Source organism: Melospiza georgiana, chromosome 2 (assembly GCF_028018845.1).
Source record: "Melospiza georgiana isolate bMelGeo1 chromosome 2, bMelGeo1.pri, whole genome shotgun sequence".
NCBI lineage: Eukaryota > Metazoa > Chordata > Aves > Passeriformes > Passerellidae > Melospiza > Melospiza georgiana.
Window position 1 is genome coordinate 11234623 of NC_080431.1, and position 13678 is coordinate 11248300.

The following is a 13678-nucleotide window of genomic DNA, read 5'->3' on the forward strand; positions in this document are numbered from 1 at the left end:
TAAAAATGTTACCACAGATAACTAAAAACAGTAGTAGGAATATTTTGCCTTTTTGCATAGCTAATAATGTATTTGTGTGTGAAATCAAGCTATGCTTTCACAGCAGTGGGGTTATGGGCTGTTGAAATACTCAATCTTATAATATTATAGATTTGCAAGAGTTGTATATAGGACCCAGTGTACACCCCCTATATAACTTTATTGTCTAATAGTGGACTGAATGTTGAAATGTGTTGCATGTGAGGCTCTGGGATGTCCAGACAAAAAGGTGCCTTTAGGAAAAGGAAAAGCCTGCTGTTCCCTCTCTGCAGCAGCTCCCAGGGGTGCAGAGCTGGGGGCGCCGGGCCCCGCAGCAGCTGGGAGAGCAGAGCCAGGGCAGGAGCCAAGCCAAGGCACTTGTGACTGCCCAGAGCATTTGTTCTGCCTGGTGGAGAGGGAGCAGGAGGCTGGTTTGGGATCTGAGCTCTGCCCTGAGCCTTTCTCAGAGCGAGGCCACTGTCTTTCAGCTGCCATCCCAGAGCCCTGGGCAGAGTGTGGAGAAGTTTCGTGGGCAGAGCACTGGGAGAAGGCTCAGTCGTGTAAGGGATCTTCTGGGGCTTCATGAGTTACAGCAAAATTTAACACTCTGCACATTGTGCAGGTCAGCAGAGCAAATTATCTTAAAACGTAATCTGTAAAATGACGTACTTTGTGTTTTACAAATTTGCACATCCTGGTGTCCGTTTCTGAGGAGTGTGTCCCTGGGCATGCCGTGTCTCCCAAGGGCTGAGCATTACAAAAGCTTGACCTTTCCCTTCCACTGGGACACACAAAATCTTGCATGTCAACATTACAACCTTCCAAAATTTTGAAAGAGTGTTGTGAACAAGGGGAGTTTTGAAGACATCTGAAACTTTTTTTTTAATTGTGAGAAATAAGGAACAGTGCTGTAAAAAAAGCTATTATACTTGGGCAGGGCAAGAGGGATTAGGGAAGGAAGGTTTGAGTTTAGAAAACTCAACCAAGTCATGTAACTCACAATGTTTGCAACCTATGAAAATATTGATGACAGAATTGAAATTGTGTTATGCTGGCAGATCACAGCTGAAATTGCTTTTTGTGGTCTCAGAGCATGGCTGAAGCAGCAGAGTATCTTACTAAAATACTGCTGTATTAATAGTAGGAAAGAAACAAGTACCGGAAAGGACTTCCAAATACTTACGAGGTATCTCATTTGGGGACATGCATTAGTTTGGTAGATTCCAATTCCCAGACTGGCAATAATGATTGTTACTTTGTGTCCTTTATGACTTTCAGAGCAAGAGAAGCCAACTTGAGGAGCATGCACGCTGGGATACCCTCAGTGGTAAGTACCCTAACTGCAATCAAGTTTATTACATTTTTGTAGAGTGGAGGCCTTTTCAAGACCACACTTGATGCAGCTTAGTCACACAACAGCTTCAAATGGCATTCTGGAATAATAGGGCAGTAATGTGATACAGTCCATAATGAAAATCAGCATACAGCACAGGTGGTTGCAAGCATTTGTGTGGTCAGATATAAAACCTTTGCTATGGGTACAAGCTACTGCTTTCCCACTTGAGGAAAGTATAATTAGAAGTGGTTTCCAGATGTGCTGGCACACATCTGCTGTTTTTAAGAGGGAATTTTGCAAATACAAACTGAGCTGTGTTGCATTCATTGTTATAAAGCCGTTGATGGTTTTTCAGGTAATAAAAAGATTGGAGGCATCAACACTCCCACTCTAAAACTGAGGTGTATTTAGACAACAGCATTTTGTGTCCACTTTGTGATCTTAGGATTTTCCATGAGTAGTTCATAACTGAGCTTTGGCAAATATGCAAAAAACTTTCTGGACAAAAATTAACACTTGTTTAATGAAAACATGATAGTGGATTCCTTGCTAGTGATTTCATTTTTTACCAGGTAGATGTAGCAAATTTATATGGTTTTGCTTGTTTGTTTGTTTTTGGTGAAGTGAATAAATGATATTGTAAAACATTAGTAATGAACAGTGAATAAATGATAGTAAAACATTAGGATTCAGTTTCTTTAAACAAATTTTCAAGATGTGGTAATAATCAGGAAACTAAAAAAATATTATAATTTTAAATAGACCTTTAATTTCACTTCACACAGAAAGCAGAAAAAACTCTACTTATAGGCTTCCATGATGCATCCTTAGTTGAACTACCTGGAAGAAAATAAATGAGAAAAAAATTAGAAAAGGTGATAGGCTTTAAAACATTGCTGAGAGAAGATTACAGGTCTTTTGTTTTAGCTAAATAAACAACCCGTTTGCCATAATATCCCACCGATTTTGGTAAAGCTAGTATTTCCCCTGGAAATCTTGTTATTAAAATAAAATCCTTCTTTCAGAAGTAAGTTTTCACAGTTCCAGAAGTTTTAGTTACTGCTGCTTCTTGGAATAAGCATAAGGGAAGAATGTTGTGCCTGCCTCCTTCTTACTGACTCTTCTAGCATTGCAGAGGTACCCATAACTATGATTTTGGGTTGGTTCTGAAAAAAATGAAGGATGTGATCTACTTGGACTATTGGCCAGGCTGCTAAATGATGAGAGAAGGTTTTAAAGGTTTTCCTATGTAATATTGCCACACCTTTCTTCATGTTTTCTTTACTTACTTCCACAGATGTGCCCTGTAGGCTTCCTTTTCATGTGAGAGTCTAATCCTTAGCAATTATCTTAAGGAAATACTGACACTGAGTAAATCAAATGGATTTTTGGATTTTTCCTCTTAGTTGGACTCTTTCATACAGCAGTTACTTGTTTCATTTAAATCTTTCTTTCTTGACTAAGCAGAATCTAAAATCTCATTTTAAGTGTGTAAATGTCGGAAAAATTTGCAGAAGATTTAGTCAGAAAAATGGCCGCTGAGATAAAATAATTTTTAATATAAAATTTAACACATTGTCTGTACTTAAGTTTTTGGATTAGCTTTTCTGTCTGACACCTTTTAAGTTCTTACAAAGGCATTGATGGATTCAGTGAGGGATGCAAAAAGCAACCTCAGTAGCAAATTGCTCTGTGTGTTTGATTTTTCTGGAATAACATAATAACTTGCTGTGGTCCTGGTGCTGCTAAACAAGAATGCTCTGGCTTTAACAATTTCATGCCTCCGAGACAAAGGGTCCAGATCAGCTCATTGCATCTGTGAATGGGGACTTCTTGAGGATGCAATGAAATGGATGACAATCAATAAGAAGGATATTAATAGCATAGTGAAAATGCTGATGACATCAATACTGCTAGTACATCTGACCTTTTTCTTTTAGTGCATATATATTGTGATGGCTATGGTATATTATAAATGTTCTTTTGTGGCACAAAGACTTCAAATTTGCAATCCCAGTGACAGTTTTAGAAGGATATATTTACTAACACATACATTTAATATTAAACCACATTTAAATCACTGCTTGCCCAGGAGGGGGGATTTTAGCACTGAACCTTTGTGTTTGGGTATTTTTCTGGCAAAATGCCACTTGACATGAAACTTAGAAAGGTCTAAAAGAAATGCAGACATTCAGATGTGAAAACGTGCAAAATAAACGCTACCTGGCACTTAAATTACACTCTGCTGCAATTAAGACTTGTTAATAGCCACTCCTCTGAGCTGGCTGCTCACATCAGAGACCAACCCTGGCCAGACCCTCACATTTTTTTACATGACCATTTTGTATAAAGCATTGCTTTCTATAGAAGGTCAGATGGGTTAGACAAAAGTAGCTTACTGAAAAAAAAAAAAAAATTTAAATTCTGGGGAGGTTCCGTCCTTCGCAACTGCAAAATTTTGAGTGCCTTTGGATTATTTGCGTTCCTATTATTTGGAAAATAAAATAGCATTGTACTCCCCTCGAGTGGGGGAGATGTGGAAGAGTTTTTTGGGGCATGAAAAAGGCGCTTCATTGGATGGCAAAGATCCTGCCCTGATCCATAGATGGAGGAGACAACCCACCAAAGGTGTGTCACCCCTCCAGGGCAGCAAACCTGCCCAGTGTAGCTCAAAGAGATGAGGCACTGCTCCCCTGGGGTATGAACCTCTCCCAGACATACAGTTCAATTCTGTAAGAGGCCAGGGAGCTGATGACTGAGAGTGGAGAATCTGTTACATATATGGGATACCACTGCTGCTATGTACTGCCAATTTGGCAAGGATTTCCTCTTCTGAACATCTAATCCTGGTTTTTAGGTAGTATTTCAGATTCAACAAGTGCAGTGCTCCCTATTTCACCCAGAAAGAGAGAGTCCATGCTTAATGCTGCATTTTATCTCCATTTAGAACACTTTCTTTTTTTTTTTTTTTTTTTGTCCTGGGCTTTGAACTGTTGGTGTTAATATTTTCTTATTAATCAGGAGCATTGCCAGTACTTTTTATGCCTCCCAGATACCCATTCTTCACCTTAAATTAAAGACTTCTGGCTGTGTCTTCACAATCAATTGCCATAAGAATATGGTCTATAATGTTAGAAGTCTTGGCCAATGCCTTGGGAAGACTAAGCCACACGGAAAAAAAATAATACTCTTTAATATTAAGACTGATTATGAAAATTATGTCCTTAGGATGAAAAAATTCAGGGAGGAAAAAGACACATTCAAAATGTTGCTAAAAAGTCTTCGACTATTTTGATGAAATGACTTTACAGAACTTGAAGACAGATCAAAATGAATTATTACATGAGTCAAGATTTTTTTTAAGTTCCATAACTTTCTGATCTCTGAAATAGAAAAAAATATAAACTATCATTTATCTTATAAGTAAAGGTCAAGTGGAAGGTGAATCAGATCAAGTTATATATTTATACCAGAATATGTTGAAATATTTCATTTTGTCGTGTTTTTCTACATCTATATTAGTCTTTGGGAGAAAGAAAACCAAAAATTTTGAACTTGAAACCGGAACTTTTTAATACAGAAAATATTTAAATAGAATATTTAAATTATTTTGAATTTTTTTTAACAATTTTCAAAACCCTCCCTGCTTTTTTAAATGACAAGTTAATTGACACATTTCCTTGCAAATAACTATTTTTAAAGAAATAGCCTTTTTTGGAGGCAAAATTGTTAAAAAATATTTTCTGCTTACTCCATCATGTGACAAATGTATATTTTGCACTTCTTCAGTTGTTGTGCTTGTGAGTTTGTACCATGTGAAATATTAACAAATTCTCAGTTTCAGCTGTGAAAATGAAGAAAATGAAGCTTCTTAGAAAATTAAGTACACGAGAGTAGAAACACATGGAAAATCTAGTTTCAAGGGCTTTGGCTGTGGATAAACCTCAAATGCTTATGGAAATAAGACCACTGAAACCATCAGAAGTGGTGTGCTTAGTGATTTACTTGAGGTCAGTATGTGCTACACCACTATAAACATATTATATGAGACCTGCACACTGATAGCTACACTGCAAATAATCTTGAATAGAGCCATGCAGTGATTGCTGCCCTGAGCTTTCACCTCCTTTGGTGAAACCTGTGCAGGGCATGTGTGCAGCCAGAGCAGCGTGAGCAGCAGCAGGACAGAGTCCTTGGGATACCAGAGGTGTTCTGGAGGGAAACTCCATACCCCTCTGCCCAGCTGGGTGGCTCTGATCACTTGCCAGCTCCCAAGCCCTCCATTAAACTGGGCTGAAATCCCTTGGTATTTTGCTGCTTCCCAATATCGTCCTGTTGAAATGCTTCAGTGTTGTTTAAGGAAGGCTTAAAGACACAGCTCTTAGTAGGCTTGTCATTCAAAGTGGTTGTGCCCTGCTTTTTACAGGTCTTGTGAAGGAATATCTGCTTTCAGCCAGAAATGTGAGCACTGCACCTTCTATTCTTGGGCAGGGTCATCACTTGTGGCAGTAGCGCTGAGGACAAATATATCCCCTGCTCTCCTGTCTTGCATAACCATTTCTATTGTTTTCTAATTGAGTGCTTCAGAGTTGAGGTTGTTTCTGATCAGTGCTCATTCAGCTATTAGATGTACAGAAAAGCAAATATGTTCTGAATATTATTTCCACTTTTCTGTGAGGCAGCTAGGAGAGGCTTTTATTTTGAGCTATCCAGTCTCTTACAGAACTGCCTTCCAATTCCAGGCGATTAAAGGGATATTGTCTATCTCTGAGCAAAGAGCTTGAGCTCTTCAGGGGCAGAGAGTTTCTCTCTCTGTCAGTAGCTCAGTAAAAATGCATGTCTGTGCAGTGTGTGCAGTTGCTGTTGACAGACACTCCCTGTTAGCTGGGACTGTGTTGGTAGTCTGGAGCATGATATCCCATTTTTGGGCACTGGGCAGCAAGAAGGGGCAAAGTACAGTGACAACAATCAGAGATCCTGAAGGTCTGATTTGCAAGGAATGTTTGAATCAAGTGGAGTCATTAGCAAAATGTGTTAGGAAGGACAGGAATAGCTGGTGGTGCCTTGTGGACACGTAGAGGTTTCCTTGTGTTCTCTTCAGCCTATCTTCCCATTTCCTCCACCATTTTCCACATGCCCTATTATTTCACTCTGCCCACCCCGACACACAAACTTTTCTAACTTTTCAGGGGGAATTTATGCACAGTGCTTCGAGTTGTTAAGTTTGTAAAGAGTTGATCAGGAAAATGTAACTTCTTTCATTACAATTAACATCTCCTGTTTGGCAAACTGATTTGTGTGGCAAGAGCTACTTTAGGAGATGACATTGTTAAAAGAAGTCTTTTCAGCCTTTATCATTGCTCATATTTCCAGCTGTATTTCCTAGTGCAGGGCCTCAATATGTCCATTGCTTTCTGAAATAACAAGGAACAACCTTCCTGTAGCTCTTGGTCCAGCAGTAAAGTCTCTCTGCTTTATTTTTTCCTCCATCCATTTTTCTCATGGCTATCTGAAATGTAACACTGAAAATTCAGTGTTAAAGTCTTGCTTCAGAAAAGCTTAAATAATGGGAAGTTCTTATCTAGCAAATTCTGGAGAGATGACAAAAAAAAAACCCAACCAAACAAAAAACAACAGAAGAAACCCGAAAAACCAAAAAATCCTGAACAACTCAGACCTCCCAAACCCTAACCAATTATAAATATTTCAGCTTCAGCATGGCAGCTTCCTAAGTGGCTAAGAAAGTGCCCATGGGAAGATCCTGTACTTCTAGAATAGCTGAAGATAAATTGGGATTTGAGCATTGTGGTAATTTTGTTTGGATTTCACTTTAGCCTTTTCTTACCACTAAGTGAAACAGACATGTACAATGCTAAGAATGTGTGTCTAATGCTAAACAAATCCCTTTGTACATAAACCATGAGTACATGGAATCTGTATTTTGCCACTGGATGCAGTAACATACTGTAATTAAGATTTGAGAACACACAAATGACAAATCCTTGGTAAAAATGGTGACCTCCAAAGTCTTAGTGGTAATTTAGAGCTGCACTCTGATACTTCCTTTAAAATATGGTGGATATTGGACCAAGAAATGTATCAAATCTCATCATCAAGGTTATACAGATAATTTCTTGTCAAAAGTGTTCAAAGTAATGTTCAGATTTTCTCTTTGGATGAGAATGGGGGAGTTACTGGGGCAGAATGTCCCATAAGATGATAATAAACACCTGTTCCTCCTGAACAACCAGGTGTCCTCCTCACTGAGTGCTGACTGTTTGCCTCAGTGCTCCACAAAGCAAATTTACAGACCCTGTCTGCCAGGAAGTTCTCAAACTGGAAAGCAAACATGGGATGGAGACAAAATACACCAGGGCATCCAAACCAAGTCTAAAAGAGCAAATAGAAAACATCAACAAAAATAAATGGAGTGAGGGAGCAGAGGGTGTGTTGGAGATGTTTGGTTTCTTGAAGAAAATGAAAAAGAAAAATCCAATTTGCAGTGGTTTGAATATAACTCGGGGGGGGGAAAAAGAGCAAAAAACCCCCCAACTCTATGAAGGACAGGAAAGAATTTGCTAAAGCAAAACATTGCAATTCATGATGGAGTGAAGACCATGTGGTCTTAAAATACAGCAAGAAGGATCCTAGAAATAAAATTTAGGTAGAAGCAGGTTTCATGTTACCTGCAGATCACTAGGAAATGTGAGGCTACTGAGTAGAAGGTGTGCAAAAAAATCTGTGTGTGCACTGAAAACTGGAATTTTAAAAGGCAAATGGAACTCCTTGCAGTTAAACACACATCTAGACAACATTAAAACATGACCAACTGATCACCAGATCCTGGCTCATAGTTGAATGTAAATTTAGAAAATTCATCTTGTTGAAATTGTACAGTCATACCACAGAATGTCAAGAGAAATCCTGGAAAAAAGGTTTTCTAGTCAGTACCTGTTTATTTTCAAGCAGTGTAATCCACTTGAATGGTGTGGACTTTGAAAATTATTTTTTTCTTTTAATCTTCTCAGGTAGAAAATTTTTTGTTTCTTTGGGTTTGCAAAAGGAAAATAAAAATAGAACAAACTATTTCCTTTCAGGAACTGTTGATTCCTTATCAGCTATAGTTTTCCCTAGTTTTTCCAGCTTTCTAATGCTGAATTCAGCACAGGTGGGTTTTTTCAACTTTTGATGTTGCCCGTACCCTGATTTTTTTTCTGGTGCGTGGTTGGCTTGCCAAAGTGCTGAAAACTTCTATTTGAACACCATAAAAATGACAAACAAGGTCAAAATTATGATACAACCAGTGCAGGAATGAGCAGTATCTGGTCTTGCTGCTGCCTTTCTGTGCTGGGTTTGTATTTAACTCAAGGCATAATTTGTCTTCTGAGCACAAAACTGATTTTTAATTTTTTTTTCTTTTTTTTTTTTTGTGGCACACTGGTATTTTTATATTGCTTTTAAAAATCAAAGAAATGTTAGGAAGACTTGTTATTGCCAAAAAAAATCTCACAGAGGATCAGTATCCAAGTAACCAGAATAGAAACCTGAGCTTACAGTGGGATTTGAAGGACACAAGGGTGACTACAATAGATGTTAGGCTTGTGATGAGATTGTAGAAATCAAGGAGCAGAGAAGGAAACAAATAGGGGTCTGTTGTGACCAAAGCTATGAAAGAGAGAGGAGAAAGGGACACCACAAGGAGGTGGATAATCCTGGGTAAGATTTCAAAGTTTTCAGAGCACACCCAAATCCAATCTCTGTGGTCCCTGACATTTTGCCTGCTACAAACCAGTGCAACATTCCGTCCAAGAAGTGTATGTTGGAAATGTGTTTTAAACCGGAATACTTCATTAGGGTGTGTTCCTGAGTAATGAGCCAGTAAGGGGTGAGGAATTAGGCAGCCTAGGAAGTGATTACAGTGGCATGGGAGGCTGATGATGTACAGCTCTCAGACCACAAAAACTGGTGGTGAAATTAGAAGTGAAATTGCTGCTTTACTCTGTCTCTGAGGTGGCATTTCTGCAAAACAATAAAACCAAGAGTTTTGGTACTAAGAACCTGAAATATGCTTCCCCCTGCCTGCCCAATATCAAGTTAAATGTCAATATTGCTTTCAGAGATTTAATTTTTAAAATGTCCTGGAGTGAATCATGTGTCATCTCACAGAAAGTCTTCCAGCCAGACCAAAGTCATTTTCCCCCTTATATGCAATATGGGTAATGAGACACAACTCAAAACAGGAAAAGAGCTTTCAATGGGAAATATAGGAAATACTTGAAAAAATATTTACAAAACAGAAGAGGAAGGATCAGGCCCATTATCCTAGAATTAAAGTACTAGTTCAGCAGTTTTCTGTTTATTTTCTAGTCATGAACATTGGTTTCTGGTTTTCTTCTTGCTAGCTATATATACATCAAGCCTCAGTTGAAACAAGAAAACAGACTCTGACTTTTTTTTTCTGTTGACTGTATAGCAAGTGTTCTCTTCTCAGCAGTTTAATGTGGTATCACATTAGTTAGAAAAATGACCTATATAAGATTGTGTGCACCATACCCTGGTGGAAAATACACCAGAATAAAGTTGAAAGGATTTATTTCCAATGTGCTAATGCAGAAGAAGTTAGGAAGGAGTAGTGGTCTTGTGATACAGACACAAGATTTTAATTTATTTGGGTCTGCTGATTATCAAAAACTGCAGGCTTTACCTCTGAGAAGACAAAAGTGGTATCAAAGTAATTTCCACCACCTTATTAGCAGCAGGCCAGCAAAAGACCTTGGTCTTAAATTGAGAATTCAGGTTTTAAATAAAAAAAATCTATATATAATTCCCATGGGGTTTTTTTTATGAGATTTTTTTCTATAACTTACTGATTTATCTACTGCTCTTGTGTTTGTTTTTCTTTAGAGTTCAGCCTCCAAAAGAACCGTGCATTTAAAATTCAGCATTAAATGAATAAAGGCCTGCCATTCTAGAAATATGTGGTGGCATCATACTTGGGTTTTTTCTGTTGGCCACATCTTCATTCTGAAATCCAGTTGGGAAGTTGTTTTTTTTTCTGGATTCTGAAACAGTCCAATGCTCCCTGTAATAACACTTTGGGGCATCTCATATTTTTCCTGCTTCCATCTTGATCTGTTCTGCTCAATCCCTTCCTATTGCTCATTCCCAGTTGTATTCCTGCTTCTTTTTCCATGTTGGAAACTTTTGCATCACACATGCACTGGACACTGTTTACTAACCTTTGATTGTTGCTTTTGCAAAGGTTTTGCTAATAGTGGTTATGAGGTATAGCTTTGGGGTTTTTTTAAATAAAGATGTGGCATAAGGCATTTCTGTTCAATTAAGTAATTCAAAGTCTATGTTTATGCAGGTAATTAAATGAGATCCTTGTGTGGTTTTCTTAAAGTGCTTTAGTTCAGCTAGCTCTGTCTTTACTCACGCCACACAGATTTTCTAACATTTTGAATTCATTCCTTACACTTATAGTTCAGCTGTAGTTTTTCAAAAATTTCCTGTGGTTTATAGGATAAAAAGTTTACTTACTGTACCCTCAGTGATGGCAAAGAAGTAGAAATTATTAATCATTCATTACAACATTTTATGCTGTTATATTGTTCCCAGGTACCCATTTTTGGAGAGTTTGGGAAATATTTCCATAATCTGATATTAAAAGACAGTTCAGAAAATGATGCAGTTGGAATTTATGTCCATTGATGGGCATGGAAATATGTCTTCTTAAATACCTAAATTAGGTATCAAAAGCCAAGGTAGGAAAATCATTGCCCTTTGTTTTGAGCTCTTGTAAAGTGTGCTATTAAGCTTGAAGAAAATTAGAGGAGGAGGATCCTCATAACAGACCTGAAGTAAATTTCAAAATTCCCACCTCACTCTCTTCTCCAAGAGTTGAAGTAGTGCATAGCTTTGAGATCTGCATTACCTTTTATTTAGGGACAGTCCTGCATGACTCCAAACATGGACCTTCTGTATTTTAATCTGGGAAAAACAAATCCTGTGTCTCAGAGAACATATTGCCCCTTGATATTTGCTGAAAGTTTATACATAGCAAGGTTCTCTTTTATGCATCTTGGCATACATTTTAGTCAGTTTTATTCCTGGAGACCAACTCCTACATCTTTATAACTTCTATTATAAATCTAAGAAAATGTCAATATTCCCTCTGAAGGACAAAGCTAAATGTAGAAGTTGGGTTATTCTTTACACATACAGTACTCATCCTATGAAGGATGCAAAAGCAGCCATTTTTGAGTGTTTCAAAAAATAACCCAAGTATATAAAATAAGAGTTGAAAAGAAGATTTGTACTCCTTTGCTTTTCCCACATAAAGTCCATTCCCACCTTTTTCTCCTCATTATGAATACGAAAATGGCATCCTCCAAAGCCTTCTGTAATGCATTTTTTCTGAATGCCAGTCAGATAATACCTGAAGAGCTCTTCTTCACATCAGAGATGGGACTGGAGGTGAAAACCAGACGTGGTTGGAAGTGCCCTTGTGTAGCTGCAAAATGTCATTTCAGAGCCAGCTGGCCTCATCAGAACCTGGGAGCACATTTACAGTATCTTTAGGCAGCATCTCTCTCTAGGAACAGCAATTCTGTTTTTATGAAAGAACCTGTTGTATTGCTTGTAAAGAATTTCTAGTATTTCATTACTGTGATATAAAAAATGAGTAATTTTCTTTAGGTCTGCAAGTACAAGGTGGAGCTAAAAAACTCTAACAGGTGGAGGTTTGGATAAATAATTAATTATAAACTGCAATTTGCAATTGCTAGACCATCAAACAAACTACATAAAAATTTGGGAGTGGCAGGGAAATTGTTGAGCCACTGAGTTGTGTATATATATTTATATATATTGCTTCAGCAGTATTTTCTTGATTTTTTTTCTCATAAAAATCAGTGGTTGTGAGGCAATTGAAAATAATGGATATCCTGAACTTATTATATGGATTTTTGGAAGGCAAATCAGCACACATTTTGAGAGTTGAATTTTTGAATTATAATGTCATGCTGTGGGTGATGGCTTTCAAGTTGTGTGGAGCTTATATTTACAGGTACAGGTAGGGCAGTAGAGAGTGCTGAGTTTTCATAAATCCTATCACAATAATTAAAGCTGATCTGTTTAGCTTTTTCATGCTAAACATTGTTCTGGGATTTCAGTATGTTGAGAAACATTGGCTTCATAAGCAGTCATGTGTTTCTAATTCAGCAATTTTAATTACAGGAAATTTAATGATAATGAATAGTAACAAAAAATAAAATATGAAAGGGAAAAAAAAGGACAAAAGAGAACTTAGTTTCCATCCCAAGAAAAGAAGCCTTTTGGTAATAAACTGGTGGCTTTACATTGGAAAATTCATTTGGTGTAATTAGAGCATATATGCTAACTGTTAGCAGCAGTCTTTTATTTTATTTTTGCTTTCCTTTTTATTTTCTCTTTGGTTCCCTTTTTATGGCTAGAAATATCTATTTAATAATTGGGAAAACATGATGGCAAGGCATGATCCTAAACAGGAAAGCAGCTGGTGCCTTAAACTCTTAGAGTTTGGTAATAGGATATCAGATTTTGTCACTGCTGTAAAATGAGTAATAAATTGGGCAAGATTTTGGCCCTGCTGAACAAAAGTTTTGCCGTTGATTTCAGCAGAGTCCAAATTTCATTGCTGGGGTGTGATAAGTAATAGCCTGAGTCAGAGTCTGTGGCAAGCAGAGGAAAGCTGCCTCTTTGGCTTGTCTTGGCTGAAATGTTTGTGGTTGCTGTGTCTGTATCACAGCAGGATCCAACCTCTGCCACTTGTGCCTTTCCCAGCAGAATATCTGATGATGGAACAGGCACAAAGGTATGCAGTCTTCTGTTGCTTTGGTTTCCTTTGGTTTTCCAAAAGTGGTGGGAAAACTGTTTGAAGGAGTTGCTGATGCTGTGTCCTCTCTGCTTTAACTTTTAATAAATAAGACTTTGGTATCCCAGTTTTGTAGGACATCAAAGAATGAAATAAGAAAAAAATCTTCGGCAATTCACACCAAATTCAACATAAGGATGATAAAGTGTAGGATCCCAGGCCTGGAGAACTGGCTAGTTAAAATACCAAATGATCCAATTAAAAATAAAAGACAAATTCATGCTATTGTTGAGGAACTGTAGAGGTCATTTGTTCGTGGTGATTCATTTAGCCAAGAGCAGCAGCAGCCTATATTAGACAGATTTCATTCAAAATTATCTTTGATATAGAGCATAATCAATTAACTATGGTGATCCTCATGTCAAATGTTATAGCTGATGAATTAGCTTTACCTAACCCCATTGGTA

At 37.7% G+C, this 13678-nt stretch overlaps 1 long non-coding RNA gene across 3 annotated transcripts in view; it reads left to right on the plus strand.

Moving 5' to 3' along the window:
• The window catches only part of LOC131080484 (uncharacterized), a 275439-nt gene that overhangs the window by 181914 nt on the left and 79847 nt on the right, over positions 1-13678 (plus strand). For all 3 annotated transcript variants that reach the window (XR_009114165.1, XR_009114166.1, XR_009114167.1), the window contains one exon: positions 1297-1345. This is a non-coding gene — a long non-coding RNA (uncharacterized LOC131080484). The remainder of the gene's footprint in view (positions 1-1296; positions 1346-13678) is intronic.